Source organism: Lichenostomus cassidix, chromosome 7, assembly GCF_008360975.1.
Source record: "Lichenostomus cassidix isolate B80296 chromosome 7, HeHo_3.0, whole genome shotgun sequence".
NCBI lineage: Eukaryota > Metazoa > Chordata > Aves > Passeriformes > Meliphagidae > Lichenostomus > Lichenostomus cassidix.
Genome location: NC_139488.1, coordinates 34,366,404 through 34,387,634, shown reverse-complemented (window position 1 = coordinate 34,387,634; position 21,231 = coordinate 34,366,404). Strand labels below are relative to the sequence as shown.

The window sequence follows — 21,231 nt, the reverse complement described above, 5'->3', positions numbered from 1 at the left end:
CCACATCCTCCAACGCATCACAATGTTATCTGTGTTCCTTCAAGGTCAGCAGCCCAAGCTGTCCAGCACTAACTGTATTAAACTAATCAGACATCACTCATAGACATACACTTCATTAGTTTAACTTACAGTTACATTGACCTAAGATAACTTAACTCCAATTTGTCAAGTAACCCACATCTTGGGGAAAGGGGGAGGGAGCGCTGACAAAAAAACCAAGAAAAAGCAAAATCCCACAAAAAACTCAACAACCCAACAAAAAAACCTCAACTCAGCAGCCTGAAAACTCACTTGAAGTTAATAAACTTGCAATCTGTTGTAGACTTATGTGCAAATACAACCTTTACTGACAGCAAATAAATCTGATCTAACCAATGGAGCATCTTAAGGAGAGGAAAGCGTTTTCTTTGCCAGTGCAGTTCGGGTTGGATCAGAGGGAATCAAACAGTCAAAGTTGACAAAGATGCAATGGTTAAAATAGAGTTTGTACCTTGTCCTCGCAGGCAGCATAAAATTTTAGGATCAAGGGCTGATGTGGCTGGTGAGAGGAAAACTGATTAGAGGTACCTTCTACTTTACTTGCACATTTGTAATGTTTGTTTTGTAATTAAATGTTTCGATTACCTTATTAAATTGAAAGTATATCAGACTGCAACCTAGTAAGGCTGACTACTCTCTCTCCTATTAGATAAAACATTGATTAAAATTAATTTTGATTCTGTTATTTCTAAGCTTTCTAGTAACCACTGAAGATCAGCTTACCAGGTAGTAGTTTTATTGTAAAGACAAAATTCCATTGCAAACTGGCAGGACTGCGTGTCTCAAATTGCACAGTTAAATATTTCAACCTTCTTTGAGGTAGTGAAAAATGCCAAATTTGCATTACTTAAAATATTGACATTATTTACAGAAAAAAACCTTTCTTTTGTAAGTGCTTTTCATAAGTGTGACATTTCGTAAATACCTTGTTTTCATTTGTGTGTTCAATAATGCAGAATGACCACAGATATTTCAAGTGCAAACACTTCTGATAACGGAGCTGCCTTACTAAATCTTTATGTTCAAACTGTACTTTGTTTCAGGATCCTGGTATGTGTGAGAAGTATTACTGATGCTGTTAAGTCTGATGTTAGATACATTTTAGAGAATTAGTGTAGATATGTTTTAAAGGACTTAGGCTTGTATCCATATAAGCTGATTTTTGGAAGGAGGAAGGTTTTTCAGTTTACAAGGAACACTCAGTGAGTTAAGGAATACTCTTAAAAAGTGCTTTGGAAACAAAGGATGCAGTGAAGAGCCGTAGATGTTAAATTCAGGTACTCTGCAGCGAGCAGGGAGTTTCTGTGATGAACTTGCTAATTGTTTTATCAGAGAACAGACGTGTCCTCCCTTGAGCAAGAACTGAAGCTGAGATGGAAACAAACAGGGCATTTAATGTTACTTTTGTGAACTGTACAGCCGCTCTCTTGTTGTGCAGTCACATTCTGTTCCCAAGAACGTGGAGATCTCCCCAGGATTGTCCTGGGGTGAAGGTGTCCTCACCCTCCACAGGGAACACACGGAGCTGTTACGGAAGGTATCAGACACTTGGTGCTTGATCTGCAGCACTGTGTGGATTGATATGAATTCCCTGATGCAAAATCTGTTCTGTATTTCTCCAGAAAAGTGTTTCCTTTCTGTTTTCTTTTTTTTTTTGCTGAGCGCCGTGTTGTTTAACCAGCTCACATCTTCCTTCATCTCCTGAGAGGAGAACGGGAGCCCTGAGGAGCAGGAAACCTGGGCATGCAGAGTCCCTTCAACTTGGAAGGCCAGAAGGAGAATTTAAAGGTGGATCACTTGCCTAGAGAGCTTGAAATGGTCTCACAGGTTGATGTGCAGCAGCCACAGACTGAGTTTAATTGCTGTCAGGCCACACATGATTTCTCCTTGATTGGAAAGAAGGTGTTGGGATGTTGCATTGGTATGAGTTTTATTCTCGTTGTGGCAATTTCCAAATGACAGCATTTGAAATGCATTGAAAATCAGAGGAATTACTGTCTGGTTTCTCTAGACAAGGTTTTCAATAATCTGAGAGTTTTGTTAGTAGTTGGTGGGGTATTATCATCTTCATTCCATGGGTTTGGAAGGTCTAGCAGAGTTTTCTCAGGCTGCTGGCACTCTGCAGAGCTGCTGTGTTCTCTGCTTTGTGTCCCAACTTCTTTCAGACAGCTTCAACTCCTTGATAAATGTGTTTGTCTGATCTTTAGCCTAAAGTTGTTTTCCATAGCACACAGTAACTATTCTGTAATTCTAGAAAGCACGTAAAGAAAAGAAATTTTTTTTAGCTTTTTTTTCTTTCTTAATTCAAGGGAAGTTCTCAAATTTGAAAATACTGTTACACAATTTAATGAAAAAAAAGTGCTTTTCTTTCTCCTGTAATTATTTTATTTATTACAGTGAACAATCTATTAAATTACAAATAGTAAAACACTACTAGGACACATTTGATGAAAGTAGTTTATATTTTAGGAGCTATCATCTACAGAACCTAATTTAAACCCCAAAAAGTTAAGAGTGTAAGACTTAGATCTGTAAAACAGAGCAACTAAATTCAGTGTATCTTCCAGTGTGTTTTAATAGGACTGCTAGATTATTTTAAATATATATATAAAAATATTATGTATAACATTCAGTATTGCCCCCCAGGTAGCTGTTCATATGAATAAAGATTTTATTTGTAACAGATTCTAGCCCTGAAATACCCCTAGGGTAAATGTTAGCATATATATACCCCTTGATATTTGACAACTATATTTTAAAGACAAATTCTGTGCTTTTTACATTTTACAAAAGAGAAAACAAATTATTGTTTTCAATTAATAGAGCTTGGAAAAAAACCCCAAGCTGGGGGTGTGGTGTTCAGCAATGGAGAGTATATTCCAATAGTATATAACGTAGACATTGTTGTTTTTTGATTTTCTGTTTTTTAATATTCTGTTAAAACTACTAGATTTAAGACTTTCAGATCTGATGCTTTTATTCTATTCTATAATGAGAAAATGCATTATTGTGGAGTGAATTCTTTATTAACTGGTGGGCTGTGTCCCCTAAATATCATAAAAACAGCGATCCTTTAAATTTTTATTCCTGTGAGTAGTTCAGTCCTGCTGAAAACATAACACTATCTGGATGTGTGAGCATTTGCAAGCTTGAGGACTGAACTATTTTCTAGATATTTTATTTTCAGAAACATTCCTGCATGTCCTGGGGAAGGTGTTTGAGGATGTGACTTAAAGCAGGGAAGGGGCAAATTTCAGCCATTTCGTTAAATCTGAATACATAGATACCCATTTGTGCTGGAAACATGCCTGCCTTTTTACATCTTTCAGTGAAATACTGGAAATATTTGTATAATCTTTGTAGTAACTACAATAATTTATCCTGCAGTAGAGGCCTTCCTAGAATTCTGCCCTCATAATGCTCAGTAAAGGAATTTATAAATAGTATGTGTGAGTAGTGCATTAGTTTAAAGAAGATAATAATTTACCTACAAATTTAGAAAAAAGTTAATCTGATACTGTTTGGGATTTTTTTGGCATATTTTATGGTGTTTGCTTCTGTATATAGGTGAACCAACATAAATCTCATTCATAGCATTAACTACTAAGAGTGTGTATTTTGATGTTACCACTCAAATCCACTGCATTTGAAGATGGGATGTGCCTCATCCTTTTGGAATTACTGAATAATTTTTGTTGACCAGACCAAGACCAGAGATTGTCTTGGTTTCACCCTATGTCTTTTTTTCTCTGTGTGTGTTTAACTGCAGTTTCATGTGAGGCACAGTGGAATGTGCTCCTGGAGACGAAGGGAATGTGCTCCTAGAGATCCCCTGGGCTTTGATGAGCTGATGTAAAGGCATGAATATATAAGGTGACTAACTGTAATACCCAGAATCTCGTAAGGACAAGGTTCAGATTTCCTAGTAACACATAATCACAGACTGGGTTGGGTTGCAGGTTGTTCCAACCCCTCTGCCATGGGCAGGGGCATCTTCCACTTAGACCAGGTTTCTCCAAACCCTGTCCAAGCTGGCTTTAAACACTTCTTTGATTAAAAATACCACGTAGGTGCAACTCACGTGCAATTGTAGGGATACAAATACCCACATTCTCACCTTGCTGTGGAGATGCCCAAAGGAGGGCGTGGGAGCCACTTCTTCATCCCACATTCCATTTTCCGCTCCCTCACTGAACAAAGGGTCATTACTTCTTTAATTCCATCCGTGCAAAACTTGCTCTCATTTTTTTTTCCCCCTGAACAAATCGTTTGAGTTCACCCAGGTTAGTTCACACGGGCTGGTGCAAACGCACACACGTTGGTCCTGCCCACGCTCCGAGCAAGCTGGCTGGGAGTTCTCTCCGCTCCGGGGGCCAGATGGCCGTCCTAGCACCATGTTGAGCCTAAACCAATAAACCCTACTGAGATACGAGACACAGGCACCATGTACTGAGCTAAAACAACTTGGTGACTTCTGACCAGAGCTGGCTGCTGTCCAGCCAGCTTCGAGTGTAAGCAGAGAGAATATATGTCCATATGGAACGGCACGAAGCTCCACCACTTAGCACAGATGATGCCCTCCACTGCTGTAGCCCTGGATAATAGAGGGTGTCCCAGCCTGGGTAAGGGGTGTGAAATTCTCTCTGCTGAGGAGGGAGAACTTGGAGGCCATCTGATGCTGGAAAAACGTAACATGGGATTGTATGTGTAAAACTGGGTTTTGTTTGATTTAGGTTAATGTCGCCCAAAAGCTGTTCTGGAAACTTCTCCTGAAAATGTTGTTGTTTGGAGAGAACTTGTGAAGGGGTGTATATTATCATATGGATTTGAGAATGATTTTTAACAGAATGCCAATATAAACCAAGGTGTTAAAATTAACAAAAAAAAGGTTTAAAGTCTAGAATTGATTTGGTTTTTTTGTGTGTTTTGGGGTTTTTTTTGTTTTTTTTTACTGGAAAGATAGTGTTTGTTTGCACCGATTAAATAATTGGTAAAAAAAATTAATCCAGTTAAAAATCCAGTTATTAAACCAGTAAAAAATGAAGTAATCCAATAAAAAACTAGGGAAGGTCTAGAGGCAGAATCATTTCCTATTGAGGGTAACAGCACTGCTGTGGTTTCTCTGCTCACAACCAAAATGCAAAAATTTCTTTTTTCAGTGTGATGGAGAGAGGCTGCCTGAGAAGTTTTTTGCAAAGCCAGTGAAGGAGGTGGGATGCCCTTTTGAAGCAGAATTCCCTTGCTCTGAGGGGCCTGAAACAACACTCTGGTGCTCAAAAGTCCTTGTACAGCACCGTGATTTAAGAACAAATGCTTTTATTCTTAGCTCTGGCTGCCGAAAAGCTTGGAGGGGGCGATCCAATAAGAACAGCAAAAAAACCCTTTTAAGAAACAGGACAAAAAAGCCTCCCAAGTAAACTACCTGAAATTTATTCAGGCAGACAGCAATGTGATCTTAAACATTCACTTTGCATTAATCAACTTTGCCTCAGATAAAATGCTGGCAGATGGTAGCTATTCATTTTAAAAGTGACAGGTTTTCTTTACGTTTTTGTGTGGAAACCCCCACATGCACTCTTCCCTCCAAAAACTTTACTCGGTTAATTTGTCCAACATGCTTTTTTATTTTTCCTTAAATACACTCCCATTATTAGGCAATTTCACAATTTGGATAGTTAAAAGAGGATTTCGACGAGTTTAAATGCAGGCTCCTTCTTTTGAAGTCAGGGGAGGTGTATATATAGGAGGTGAAATTTGGCAGGAGTGAGATGGGAATGATGAAGACGATGCGGGGAGAGGTGCAGGGCAGGGAAGGACGCGGGTTGGGACTGCTGGGTGATCTGTACAAAGTGCTAATGTGAAATGGCAGTTGTCTGTTTGATGTGTAAAAGATTTGCTGAAATTCCAGCGAAATATTCTGATGAGAGAAGGAAAGAACAGTCTGGGTTTTCAAGCCCTAGCATGTGTTTTCCTTTATGTTCTCAAATGCCGGGTGAAATCCTTATTTTTCTTTCTAAAATGAATTTTATGAATCACCTGGAGAATTGATATTTACATTGCTGGCAGTAAAATGTAATGAAATTGTGCATTATGATTCAGTATTTCTGCACTTAGGATTTTAATGAGGATTTTATCTGTCCTTTTAAATGGTTGCTGTGTATATATTTTATTTCTAGATTAGTTATGGATTACATTTCTATTTCCAAATAACAAACATATACACTACTATATTATAAAGAATATGATACTTGCCACAATTCATTGTCATTCCAGCCCATAACACTAATTTGATCTTCCAAGGGGAAAGTAAAAAACAGCTTTAGTTTGCATCTAATAAAGAGAAAAATATTGATTTTTTTTCCTTTTTTTGGTGCCGCTTTTTTCCCTAATCTCACTTTGCTGTTGTTGTTGTTTGGTTTTTTTTTTTAGCTAAGAAGTAAATATTACAAATTTTGTCAGATACTTGCTTTGCAAATGTTTCAGATTTATAGCTTTGTGTTCCGGTGTCATAAATAACTAATTTTCTTAATGAGTACTCACAACTTGACTGGGTTTTGTGAATTGATGCATGATGAAAAGGAATTTTACATTGTGTGAACTGTTTTTGGCAAAGCAGTTTTGGGAAAAGACCTAACTTAATACTAATATAAATATATATATATATATTTTTTTTTGGCAAGCATTAAGCTGACCCAAACACACTGAAAGTCTTGGTTCAGGTAGTCGTGGCATCTCAGTTTCCAGACTCCAGCAGACCAAGAACCCAGAGGTTTTTCCTTACCAATTTCAGCCCACTTGCCTCTACCTGAGAGTGAGGGTGGATGGGGCTTGGAGCAACCTGGGCTAGTCCAAGGTGTCCATAGCAGGGAATTTGGAACTGGATGAGCTTTGAGGTTCCTTCCAACCCAAACCATTCTGGGATTCTTTTTCTACATCTATTTCTTATGCCAGCTGTGGGCTGTTAGCACCTGCTGTAGGTGTCCATGAGTTTCAGTGTGGATTTTGAAGGCACTGACCAGATCCATGGTCACTCTGAAAAATGTGCCCAGAGGTGTTTTCTGGTTTTATCTTCTCGATTCCTCTGGGATTACAAGACTGAATGTCCCTAAGTCAAGGCTGGAGTCCACTGGATGCTCTCCAAGGGCATCACCTCCTGGTGTGGATTCATCCAAGGGACTCAGGCTGTAATTTTGGAGCCCACTCTGCTGTGAGCTGAGGCTCAGTGTGTGAGGGTGGTTGTGGATGGGTGGTGGCTTCATAAATGCCACTCTGTATCAAACAGAAATGTAAATCTACATTGACCCATAGACATTTAATTTGGTAGATTATGATATTATTTCTTCCCTAAACATGCAACACATACCTAGGCAGGAGTTTGATTACAATCTGTGTGACAAATTGGGGTGCAATAGACAACATTTCACGTAGTGTCGACTGCTGACTCCCCAGAACCACAGTTTGATCAATTTATTTCCTCCTCCTCCTCTTCCCTTTTGTACTTCTCAGCCTAAGTATTTTAGGAATGATACCTGTTATTGTTAGGCTTTGAGTCATCATGATGATGAATTTAATTTCCCTTAAAAAAAAGATTAAGAATACATGCATTGTATCTATTAATTGGAATACTTTTGATTAATACAGAGCAACTGAAAGACTTTTTTTTTGTTCATCCTTCTGTAATAAAGATTTCCACAATTTCCTTATCCCCTTGGACAGTATTTTTCCTTTCTTGCCTTTGTCCTTTGTCCCTGTCTTTTCCTCCCTTCCTCCTGCACATTTACTCTGATGGTCCAGTGGACACAGTCACTTTAAAGAATGCTTTCCATTTCAGAGCACTGACTGTTTTTATTGTTTATGTTTATAACCTTGCCTTCTTGTTCATCATTTTTTGTTTCAGCTCTCTTAATTTCCATTTTACTTGTTGCACGCTTGAACTTATATTCCTGTCTAGCTGCAACTTGAAGAAAGAATGAAGGAAACAGCAGTGGACATAACATCAAAAACAAATATGTGATTTTCTTGCTGCAGAATCACTGGAAGACTTTATTCCTGTTAACAGTATTTCTAAGAATTACACGGGGAAAAATGTATTTAGAATGTAAAATGGTAAATGGTGTAAAATGGTGTGTGTCTAGTTGGAATATGGAAAAATCTTCATTTATTTAGGTATTATGTAATAACATGAAAAAATTTCTGAACATGTAATTCTATGTATATCATATATGGAAAACCAAAAAATAATTGAAGGGGAGTAATTTGAGAACATCTGTAATTTTATTTATGTAAGAGAATATCCCATTTTTAATTAAAGATGGAATTTAAGAATGATAAATGGGACCATTATCTAGTAACAGTTAGTTTGCAGGCATTTTTTCCCTAATGTTCTGCAGATTGCTGCAGGTTTGACAGGGCCTTTGGCTTTTGTGAGCAAAATGCATTTCCTACTCGTGACAGAAGAGTTGTAACTCACTAAACATGGAGCAGTTATCACACGTAGCGACATCTCTGTGCTTAAACCCTGAGGAATTGAATTATTTTAAATTATTTTTAGTGCAGAAATTTCCTGGTAGCCAATTTTATTAAAAACCGAACAGTTAAAAATTTTATCTGCCAAATGAATTTGGAGAAATAGTGCTAAAGACGCTAAAACTATGCAAGAAGAGGAGATGAATTTTGGGGGAGATTTTGGCAGGTTTTTAAAGTCTTTTGTTCTTCGGTAGTAGAGTGATCATTTTCTTGTTGGTTTTTTTTTTTCTTAATTTACCCCTAAATTCCTTTTTTGTTGTCATCATCCTAGACTAAAGTTGGTTCCAATTTGTTGTTCCATCCTCAAGTTTTAGCTGTGGGGTGTCAAAGTGGGAGGAAAAAAGGTGAATAGGTGCTTTGAGAGGAGCTTGAGTTACTCTCATGTGTCGAGCATCCCTTGGTGTTTGTGACTCACAGTTATCCCAGGGGCTAATATTTGGTGTCCTTGTGTTTCCCCATGACTTTCACAATTCTTCAAGGTCCTGACTGGGAGAAGTTCACTTTTATGGGGTCCATTGACCATTGTGGTTACTCAATGTGACTCAAAAGATGTTTTCTAGCCAAGAGACTTTTTGGAAGAGGACTTGGTTACAGAGCCCTCATCTTTACCTACTCCAGACTGTTGTGTTACCATCTACTCAAGGTGGAATCTGGTTTGCAGTGGAAATTACTCTTCTGATGTTTAATACCAGCCCTGTATGGGGTGTTGTGGCCCTAGCCTAGTCTGGAATCAGTTTTCAGTGGTTTCTGTGGCTGTTGAAACATTCAGGTCTGAAATGTGCAAACACAGATTTCAGGTCTTGTCCCAAAAGACAAAAGCTCTGTGGGCAGTAGTAGTAGGGAGGAGTGTTAGAAAAGAGTAATTGCCAAAAGAATCTGGAAAACCAGAGTCTAATGTAATTATTGAAAATTGCATCATGAATTAGAAATAATAAAACCTGCATTTCCTTCCATTTTTTTTTTTTTTTTTAACATGGAGCAGAGAACATGGAGAGTGGTCTTGCCTTGCATTAATACTCATTCTGGTGTAAACAGACTGGAAAATACTTTTATATAGTTTTGTGTATCAATACAGAAAAAAAAAACCCTAGATTTTAATCATAGGCTCAGAATCTTTAAGGTTAGCAAAACCCTCTAAGAGCATCAAGTCCAACTGTTAACCATGCTATGCTACGATGAGTGGAATATAAATTCAGCATTAAAGTAAGCATCTGTACTTGAAAAATCCTAATTTCCAATGCTAACAGCTGCATGGAAGGTCATTGACATTGTGGAGTGCGTGGGGTCTCTGGGGCTCAGCGTGTTTGAAGTCAATATTTATGGTGCCTCTGTACCTCCTGTCATTAGCAGGAGGTTTTCAAGGGACTGTTCTTAGATTATATTTTGCACATGGCTCTTGTTTTCCTAGATACTGATTGGAAAAAAGTGAAGGATGTAATAGTTTTCCTGTCTCTGATGGGTGATGAGACCAACATGTTCGGGCCACGGGTGGAATCGGGGTGAATGAATTGGTGGCAGGGAGGGAGTTTGAGATGTTTGTGTGCTTCCTTCCTGCATTTTTAAGGAGTATAAAGGATATTTCAGCTGTTGAGATGAAGCTCAGCAGCTGCTCTGCAAACTCCGAATGGAGCAGGGGCCTCAGTTTCCTTTATCTCCAGAGTTTTCCTCTGGTCAAAGATGCTGCTGGGGCTCTGCATTTCTCTTAACCCATAGTTCTTGTATGGCATGGTTGATGTAGAGAAATAATAAAAATTATTTTATTGGATAAAATGGGGTTTGGAGACCATACTGTTGCCTGTTAATTGCTAGGTACACACTGAGACTCTGAATGATGACAAGGAAGGTGCAAAAGCTGTGTGCACTGAGCAAATGCTTGGCAGCGTAGCAAAACAGCTTTGCAGTCCTGGGTTGTTACAGCATCACTGTGGTATTTGCCTTCCCATTGTCTCTTCAGATCACTTTTCCACGGTGTTGGGTCCATGCATATTTTATTTTGTTTTGGCTTTAATTTCATTTTTTTAATATTATTGTTTTAAATTTATTTTGCCTTCCAGAATGTGGTTTAACACTCTAACTTTGTTGACTCTTGCATATAATACCTTTCATTTTGTTTTTAAAATCCAGAGGGGTGTTTAGTGTGAGCAGTGGTGTATCTAAGGTAAAATATTTCACGTTTTTGTAGATTGCCAGTATTACTTGCCAGAGCAGCCTTCTGACCATGAAGCCCAACCACGTTTGTTCTATTAGCTGCACTTCAGAAGTATTTGTTTAGTTTTTTCCTCAGATGGATAACCAGTATGGAACATTCTGTCCACAGAAGTCTTATTAAAGAGGTTAGAGCATCCTGCTAATTAGAAAAAACTAATTAGGCAGATTGTTGAGCCTGTAACCAGAATTTTATATTTTAATGGATTTTGAAATGCAGTGTGCTCCCTTTTCCTATTGTAAAACACACTTTTTTTTTCTTTTAAATTTCTGGAAACAGTCTTTTTGAGGAGGTTATGCACTCAGAATAAGAAAGCATTAACATTTTAATTTTTTAATTTATTAAATAAACTGTAGAAGAATATTTGCTGTAAAATTGGTGAAACCATTAATTCATACCAGCCCCTTATTATGGCAGAAAAAATTATTTAGTTATCTTCCTGTTGGTAGGTTTTGAGTTTAACTGCCCCAAAGAGGAGTTGAATTAAGTTCATGAGAAGAAACAATATAATTTGTGGCTGTGTTAAAATTAGACTTAGATGGTACAGAACTCACAAATTACTCTTTGCAACTTCAAGCTAAAATTCATTGACCACTGTTTCACTGAGCCTTGGGAAGTTCATCATGTTTACAGCTGGATCCAGTCCATTTTCGAGTGCTCTTGTAGTGCTGTTTGAGCCTTTTGGTCTGGAAGCTGAAAAATGAGCTCCTTCTGAGCTGTGGAGTGACCTGGAAGCAAAACCATTGGGGTTGGTTGGGTTTGCATGGTTCACATCTTAATTCCAGGTTTGTAAGGTGCTGTGTGGAAAGCAAGGGATGCTTGTGGCTGGGGACAAAACGCTGGATTTGAGAAACACTTAAAATATATATATTTAAGCTGGATTTCTCCCTAACATCTACTTTTGAACTCTCTTTCAACTGTGCCCTGCTCTGCAGACTTTAATTAGTCGCAACCTTTTTTCAGGCTTGTCATTCTGCATTTTGCAAAATGCTCTGGCTTGTGGAGCAGCCGTGTGGCTTGGAGCCGTGGGCAGCGACCTGCAGTCTGTGTCAGGACCATCCTCTGAGATGGAACTCAAGGTACAGATGTTGCAGTGGGTGAGATGAGGTTGGCAGCCATCTGGAAGGTGGCCATCTGCTCCTTCCTGCAGCAGCAGAGCAACCACGCTTTTGGGGGCCTCTGCCCCTTCTTGTCACAACCTGAGTCAAGACAATTCAGAGTTGCCTCTTTGAAGCTTGATTTGGGAATATTGGCTGGCCAAGTGCTTGGCACTTAGAGATGTAGGGGGTTAGAAAGGGAAAAACAAATACTTTGAGACAAGATTTAGAAATGAGCTGTGTGAAAGGACTTCAGTAAAGCACTGGAGGCTTAAGATGTGTAGCTCAGGTCTAGAAATTTGGGAGAAACTGGAGCAAAGGGAGATGCAGCTTGCTATGCTAATAGAAAACAGGTGGAAATGTCCCATTGGAACATGGGGATTGCTCTTATTTTGCTAATGTGTCAGGAAATATATGGAGTCTGTTACCCATGTAAACAGAATTGGAGGAAGGAGCACTTAGGTCCCTTTAAAGAAAACCTTCCTACTTCCAGTCCAAGGAAGCTGAAAAGAAGGCAAAAATATTGCAAGACTTTTTTTTTGTGGTGTCAGCCTTGCACCCCCAGACCTCCTATATTTGCTGAAGTGTCAGCTCTGGCTTTGGCCAGTCAGATTTGTGTTCAGCATCTGTGCTGACCTATAGGTTCACACCCTTTCCATGCTCCTGCAGTTCAGTCTTCAGCCTGAAACCTGGGACTATTATCAACCAGACAGGTCTAGGTAGTTAGCATGATGTCATGTCTCTTCATCAGCTTATGGAACAGGGCTGAAATTTATGGCAATAAATATTTTAAATTGTTTTTGTTTGGCTTCTTGGGGAGAAGAATTTCCATAGGTGAGAGAGGTTATTTTGTAAGAGGCTCCACTGTATGATAGATCATATGGATGGTTTCAGTACATGGGAAGCTTGTAGTCCTTCAGTGTCATAGGTTGGAATTGTTACAGGCACTTAACAGCTTTACAGATTCTTGTTTAATTACTGGTCATTATTCTGAAGTGGATGACTCATTTAGCCTGCAGTGATGGGAGGTGCTCTGGCCCTCTATATAATTCTACACATACATATTTTGGCTCCTAAGAACCACAAAGATGTCTGTTTTCCCCTTGCATGTCTTATTTCCTAGGGTAATACAGAGAAAATTGATTTGAGAGGGGCTGTGGGATGAGAAAGGGCATGTTGGGAACAAATTTTCATAAATTGGGATGCTCTTGGTGCACATCTGAACTCTGCCATTCAGTTCTCACCTGGAAGGGTGAGAGGCTTGGCTCTGTTCTTCATTGTATTACTATTAGTGATACTGTAATAAATTAATTATCTATTAGTCTGTTCTTCTATATTGGTATTTCAGATTAGAAAGCTGACAGGACAACATGAAATTCAGTGTTTATCAATATTCTGACATGGTAAAGTGTTAAAATTAACATTTGAACTAGTTCTGGATTAGCTCTCACCAGCTTTTCTTCCCCCAGTGTGTCCTTCACTGTGACATTCTGTGTGTCCTAGTGAAGGCCCTTTGCAGAAACAGAGACTTTGAATTTACCAGTCTGTATCAAGAGGCAGCACTTGGTCTTGTTGCATGGAGATCTAAATAAATTTGCATTGATCTCAGTAAATGGGGATGTTTTGAACCTTGACTTTCTAATGCTTCACAGTTGGGTGTTTTTTTCCCTGCTTTGTCAAGGAGGATGACTGTAGTAAGACCATGAGCTGATTACTCCTTGTATTAGATAATCATTTCTTAATGTGGGAGGGATATTAAGAAGAATAGATGTGAGTGCTCTTGGAAAACTCTTTATGGAATAAGGTTTAAGCACTGCTGTTAATAGGATGCACATTCCCTTTCATGCTGAGTCAGGCAGAGCTTGGCTGTATACCCAGGACAAAAATCAAGGAAATCTTAGACACACTTGCAAAACATGTGGTGACTCTGCTGTCTTTAAAAATTGTCACTATTGCTGTGATTGCATTGTCACCTCTGGATTTTAGGTGGGCAGTAGTTGGAGTTTTATTAAAGGTCAGCCCTACTTGCATCTAGACACATCTCTGAAGTACCTCGTTGTTCCCCCACATCATGTGGTTGTCTTATGATGTGCCAGTGGCAAATAATTATGAGTTTGACCTAAAATTTAAAGCACCCTGTCTGTTTTAAGTGTCCAACTCAGTGGTAGAGGCTGCTGGGTGAAAGGGACAGAGGGAGGGAGGACAAGTGGTACAGGAGGGATGTTGGGTGATGGAAAGCCACTGCATCAGTGACCAACTAACCCTGGCTTTTCTTGGGACAAGCCTGAATCATCCCTGGAGTTGAAATGTCTGTTTTGAATGAGAAATTGATTTGGTGGATGGAGGCTTTTTCCACCAGTGACATTTTAAAAAGAATTCAAAGGTTTTTGGTGTTGCTGCTGAGGTCTGTTAAAGTCTCTTCAATATGGGAAAAATAGGGATTTAGGAATTTGGGTTAGCCTTGTAAGGCTTTTTTATTGTATTTTTAGGGATTTTTTTTTGTTTGGTTGGGGTTTTTTGGTTGTAAAGCCTTTTTCTGGGTTGTGTAACTAAAGGCAGGATAAAATACTACAACTCTAATTTGTGTTTTATGGGGTGCTTTGAAGGGTAATCTGGAGGATGTTTGTTAGGGGCGTGGTAATAGTAGATGGGATAGAAATGCTGATTTATTTTTGTTAATTTTTCGTAGGGTTCTGAATTTTCTTTTAATTGTGTAAGCTTTTAAAAACATTCAGGTTGATCTGTGATGCTATATTATCAATGGTTTGTTCTTCTAATATTGATTGGTGAACTCTAGAATGGCTCTACTGTCATTCTCAACAGCTTTTCATAGAAACCTTTTCCCCAATTAAATTTATTTTTAAGATGCTTTCATTATGAAAGCTCTTGAAGTTAAGATGAAGTTTAATTTATTTTTTTTTTTAATTTTCCCCTGTGTTGGCATATGAATGTGATTTTGCCCTAGTGGCACTTCCCCATTTCGGATTATTTTCTACCTCTGCATATTATGTGATTTCTTGTTCAAGTGAATGACAAGATGATGTATGACACACTTGAGATGGTATTGAGCAGAGTATAGTTGGAAAATTGCAGTGATAATTTTCTTTTTACATCTCAAACTTACATGCCATTGAGGGAAAAAAAAAAATGTGTAACAGCAACTCAACAAAAAGCATAAGGGGAAACCTAGCAAAATTACAGGGAAATTTCCATAACAGATACACAAGTAATGCTGCTTTAATAATGATTTCCTGTCATGAACTATTTTTATCATGTGCCAGCTCTCTGACGTGGCATTCTATTTAACATTTTTGAGAGCCATGTTTTAATCAGATTAAGCTCAAGGAAACCGATAGGTATCTGTTTGGCTCATGACTTGTGCTTCTGTTTCTGATTTAGTCACAAGACTATTGTTGCTGGAATCTTTTAAAGCCCATTTTGCTTCCACTTGCAGACGGTGTGTGAGCCTGGAGGTTGAGTGCCAAGGATTTTCATGATGTACACACACAGGGCACGTTATGGAATTATTTTGTAAATTAAAGGAGACTGATACAAACTGTGTCTTTTTTCCTCATGTGATTAAACAGCTAAAAATAACCATCTATTTTTAGTTTCAGGCGTTGTAATGTTTCTTAGGAACAAACTCACCCAAAGCAGTGTGCTAGGAAGGGCTGACCATGAACAGTTCTGCATTCTGATCCACTTAAGGAAACCAAAAATCCTTAATAAAAATGAATATTCTTGCATCATCTTATACAGTGTGCAACATAATGATGCTTTCCATGCAAGAGATATCGCGAGAATAAAATATAAGCACATATATTTTTAACTTAGATATTTTCATGTTTTTCAGTCATTTTATTAAATGGAAGACAGCAGAAAAGTTACTAAGCAAAACTCCTATGGCTTCCAATATTGTGCACACAATTTAGGAAAGCAGAAAAAATAAAAGGTGCTGCATAACATTTGGGATCATGGTTGTGCTTGGATATTAGTGAATATTACACCTCATTTGGTGGTCTCAGCATCTTGAAGCATGGGGGAGGACCAGCAGCCTGGCTTTTCAAAAGCTCTGTCTATCCATGTTTTCCTAATTTCCAGAGCAAAAAAAGCCCCATGTATTACATTTCTAATGACCTCTTTTGTCTGTTACAAGCGCAGGGAGATTGTATTCAACAGCTTGGTTTGTGTGGTGTCTTCCTGCAGTGTATTATTTATTTGGTTGACGTGTTCGAAAACTGCGAGCATAAGAATTAATAAAGGTTATTAGTTACTTTCCATAATAAAATTAGCTGACCTTTAAGAGCATTATACAGGGGCTGTCTAAGTGGAAAAATGACAGAATGCATTTTTATTCTGGTGGCCATTTCGATTACTAAATCTTACAGTCACAATATAGAAACCACGCGTAGTGATTAAATGTGGCTCTTGACTGTATATTTGCAGACAACAATGAAATAAGTGGAATTTTTGTGTTCAAGACCGAATTTAACCCCTCAGTAACAGTTTTGCCCACATCTTATGTTTGGTTCCATTTGAGCAACACAGAAAAAAAAAAAAAAAAAGAAGAAGACACAACTTAATTTTATAAAAATGAGTGTCCTTGGGAAGCGGCAGCACCGGGAGTTCGCTGTGGTTTTTCTGAAGCGTGATGATGTGCAGATTCCTGGAGCAGCCTGACTTGGGTCGCTGTCAGGCAGACGTGATGTACACCCTGTAGCTGGGCACATCCAGCTCACTCAGTCAGCCTGATAGTCTCTAGGCATCTCACTTTATCTATAAATTCATTTAAATTTATAATTTAAAGGGAGACTTGCCATACAATCCAGTGTTGGAATGGGAAGTGTATGTGCCCACCTGGATTTTTGAGTTGGGACCAGGATGCACCTCCAAATGCACTTTCCAAAATAGCTGCTACAGCAAACTTTGTCAATTTTATTTTCTTCATACCAAATAATGCCATTTTTAGCTGTGCCATTATCTCGAAAAGATTTTATAAAGGCTTTAATTTTTATTGTCATTTTTGAAATGTTGATAACCTATGTAATGATGATAATATGGCATGGATTTCAGGTGAACTTCAGGTTTGCTTGTGCTGCTGCATTGTACTTTTTCAAATTTTGACTAGGTCTTATAACATTTGTTGAAATCCTTACAAGATATTCATCTATTTGTAGCATCATATAGGTCTGGCTCCCCATCTGTCTCTGTTTTTCATGACAACGAGGCTCTGGTACATTTTTTTTTTAATTTTAGTTCTTATTCATTGAAGCCCACTGTAATGCTGTTTCTATCTTAGCTATTTGTCCAACAGCTTTTATTGATCATTTGGGATAAAATAAAAGATTTCTTCATAGGGAGAAATATTTACCAGCTATCTGTGAATCCAGTTTAATTAGGTTAGCTTTTCTACCTTATGAAGCTGAATATAATCAGAATCCATTTATGTGCCATTAAATAAATAAATAAATTACTAACATAACGTGGTGCCAAAAGCTAAGAAATATTGGGGAAGGAAAGTTCTTCCAGAATTATTTTCAGCTAGGCCATTTTTATTAAAGGTCTCATACAGCTTCTATATTTTAAAAGTAAGAGTATGAATCTAAGGTTCACATTCCCTCCAAATAAATCCTTATTTAACAGGATATCCCTGAGACCTTTTTTCCCCCCACCTCTTTTTTTTTCCCTTTTTTTTTTCTTTTTTTTCTTTCTCCCTATTGGCAAGGCTGCCTGAAACGGGTCTCATCTGGTTTAACTAAAAATCTTTGCATTACTTGGCGGTGGTTTCTTTTGTACGTGGTGCTTAGAGCTCCTTGAAGCTGGAGCGCACAGGAAATGCAAATCATGCAAATCATCCTCGCGCTGACGATGTACAGTGGCGTGATTGAGCAGCAGTACGTATGGCTCGTGGGCTGACCACATGAAAGGGCTCATTTAAAGACCAGATGAGCCCAAGCTGGCTTAAGTTAGACTATGTGTGAGCTTCAAAGCTTATAGAATAGCATCCCTTTTTAAAAATAAATTTATTTTATTAATAACACCTGCGCCGAGTTCTTAAACAGTGAGAACATGTATGGATGAACGTTACGTTGAGTACGGGCCATGCTTAAATCAGAAGGGCAATATTATTATTTTTTTTGTGGAAATTCAGGTATGCATTCATATTGGGGGAAGGTGACCGCAGCCTAATGCACTGCAAAAAAAGTCCAGTTCGTGTTTGGTGTACGTAAAACCCAACTCTTTTCTGCCTTTCAGGTAAAAATGAAAATAAATGGAAGATAAAAGGGAATTTTTTTCTGTGCAGCAGGGTTAGGAGCAGGCTTTCTGTAAGTGCTTTTGAGTGCTGAGAAGAGGGAGGTTGATTGCTGGCTGCTTCGAATTTCTTGGTAACTGAGGAAGAAAATGATAATATTTTTCATACTTCTGAAGAGCTTTTTCAGTAGTTTCAGGGCTTTATCCTTCCAATAAAGCTGAACCCTTGGGCTGTGGGACTCTGGACCTTGAAGGTGGTTGGGAGAGCAGCTGTGGTGGGAACACTGGAACATCTCATCAGCAGCCCTTGAGATGGACCTATGGACACAACCTGAATAAAAACTGGTAGAATAATAAACATTTTTCATATTAATCTGGCCACAGAAAGTGTGGATGGGATAGCTAACCGTGTCCTTAAAAATATTCTTTCCTTTGGTAGTATTCAGCATGGGTGGCTCTCTTGCTTCTAGTGAGAGTCTTATTTCTTACACGTCTTTTTTGTTTTATTCAGCTCTCATTCGCTTTCCTTTGGATGTTTTTAAAAGTTGAGATTCATTCAAATAATGTAACATGACACAAAGCTGGAAAATGTCAATCTTGGCCTGTTTCTGTGTCATCTTGTTTAATTTTTCCTTGAAACAGTAGCCCTGAGGAGGTCTGCGGTGGGACCGGGCAGGACACTGCACTCCATCACCCTGACGGATGTAATTTTGGCTTGATATTTTTTTCACTACTTCCTTTCTCCTTCATTTTGTTCTTTCTACTAATCCACAGGAACCAGAGAAAAGGAAAAAATTATTTTTTTATGTTTTATCTGTCAGATTGCTTCTTTCTCATCAAGTCAATCCACAAGCCCTGGAACAGGAGAGAGGGACATTTCTCACTTTCTTTTTTTTTCCCCATTCTTTTAATCACTAATTATGTTCTTGCCTTTAATTTCATATATGAATTCAAGAGAAGCATTTCATCCCCTTTGTGTGCCTGCAGGTTGAGCACATACAAGTGGTGGTCGTAGAGCTCAGTGGGGAGTTTTGGGTTCAGTTTGGGCTGAAATGTTGAAGTTCCTTCCTTCTGTATGGTTTGTTCACTTATTCATTTATTTAAAAAAAATAATAAAGGTGGATAAAGGAATGGCATCCCGAAACTATCAGGGAAAGGAATATTGTGAATAAATACTCTTTTCCTAAACCTGTGGTCCCTTACAGGGAAAATTTGTGAGGCTTCTGGGCAGGTGTTTATACATCCAGCACACAGTTTGTGTTTTAATAAAAGAAGTAATTTAAATCAAAGATAATATTAAAATATCTTTTATACTCTGTATAAGAAATACCAAGATGCAGGAGCTAATGGAGAAAGCAGAAAAGAAATTTTACTACTTGTATCTATAATAATTTAATATAATTTAATATCCATTTCAGTGTTTGAAAGGAAGTAAAGATTACTTAAATATTTGTACCTAAGAGCACAGGGCTGTATAAAGATCTTTGAATTTTCAAGTTAATTTGTTTCTTCCAACAATATAAAGAGATATATACAGAAAATTAATCCCACATGATTTTCAAGCTACCATTGCTCCAGAACTTTTTGGAAATACTTTCCAAAGATCATCTCCAGTCATCTTGACAAACAGCTTGAGTCAAGTTTCCTTTTCAGGAGCTCCTGAAAGGTTTTATGTGTAGTTCAAAGGCATTGCTGGAAAAATGGTGTTATTTGGAGACCTTGACCAAAACTACTTTACTTTGCTCAGGCTTTGCAGATATGAAAGTTCCTTGCCCAGCCATCTTGAACAGATTTTTAAGTTTCTGTCATAGAGAGATGCACAGTCTTTTTTCAATGACAGATTAGCTCTTGTCAACAGTTTTCCTGGCCACAGTTTAAATAGCTCAATTCAGAATGTTTCATAGTTTTATGGTGGATTTTGCTAGAAAATATGTATGTATATGGTGTTTATGTGTGGTGTATCTGCATGTGCATGCACGCAGACATCTGTGCCTATACATCTCTCTGGGAGTGAAGATAGGAGATCTGAAAATGCTGAATCACTCAGTACACTCTCACAGAGATAATATTTTGGGAAACCTGTCAGGTACTGTGGTGAGCAGGGTCCAAGAGATACATCAACAGTTACATGATCTCACATGAGCTGATTATTATCACCAGACCATGACATTCACTTATCTTCAACTCTGGCTTGGGCTCCTGACTTCTCACTGTGGCCCTGGTTCTCCTGGTGGCCCTTGATAAAAACAAGCCTTGGCCTCAGTTTCTTAATCTTAAAGATTGCAAGGCATGTGGTGTGGTGTTTTGGCTTTTTAACATACGATTTCAACCCCAGAGGCACATACTTCTCTTTCATGTTCCTGGGCAATAATGGGAATTTAGCACTGGATGCTTTATTTAATGATAAAAAGAATTCAGAAATAATAGTTGCATACGAGATGTACTGGGAAAACATAATTTTTGAAATATGTAGAAGCCTAGAAGTATTTTTATGAAATGATTATTTTATTATTGGATTTTTCCATGTGGAGAAATCTTAACATCTTGCAGTGTTGAGGTATGGGTTGCTTACTCAAGGATCAGATCTGTGTTGTATGAGTTGACCAAACATGATTGTAAATGCCTAATGTAGTTATTAATCCTGCAAAACTCTCAGCCAGGAGCTGGAGAAGAAAAATGGGCAAAAGGCTTAATTTCCAGAACTGTTAAATTCTCTCATGAGTTTGGCATATTCTCTTTTTCTTTGAATTCTCTCCTGTTTGTCTCAGCTCTTGCATTCATCCCTTACATCCTATATCAGAAGCTCCAGGCTGCAGAGCTGAGACCCTTTATTCCCTTCTCTTTCCCTGGTTGCATTATAAATAAAAACCCTGTTATGATAACATGTGAAATAAAATGGTAGAACATCAGTATAGATTAGCCTTAAAATCATGTTGTGGAAATGGAAATAAAGCAGCTTATGGTACATGCCAGGCGTGATGCAAGTGATATTAAATAAATATATGACTGAAGGGTTCCATTCATTCCAAATGCTCCCCTTTGTGATCTTTAGCCATGTTTGTAGAGAAACCTTTCTTAAAGCACTTAAAGCTTAATTCAGAACAGACAAAA

At 38.2% G+C, this 21,231-nt stretch overlaps 1 protein-coding gene across 10 annotated transcripts in view; it reads left to right on the top strand.

Moving 5' to 3' along the window:
• QTMAN (queuosine-tRNA mannosyltransferase) overlaps window positions 1–21,231 on the top strand; it is a 197,184-nt gene that overhangs the window by 53,053 nt on the left and 122,900 nt on the right. The gene's annotated exons all lie outside the window — the stretch shown is intronic.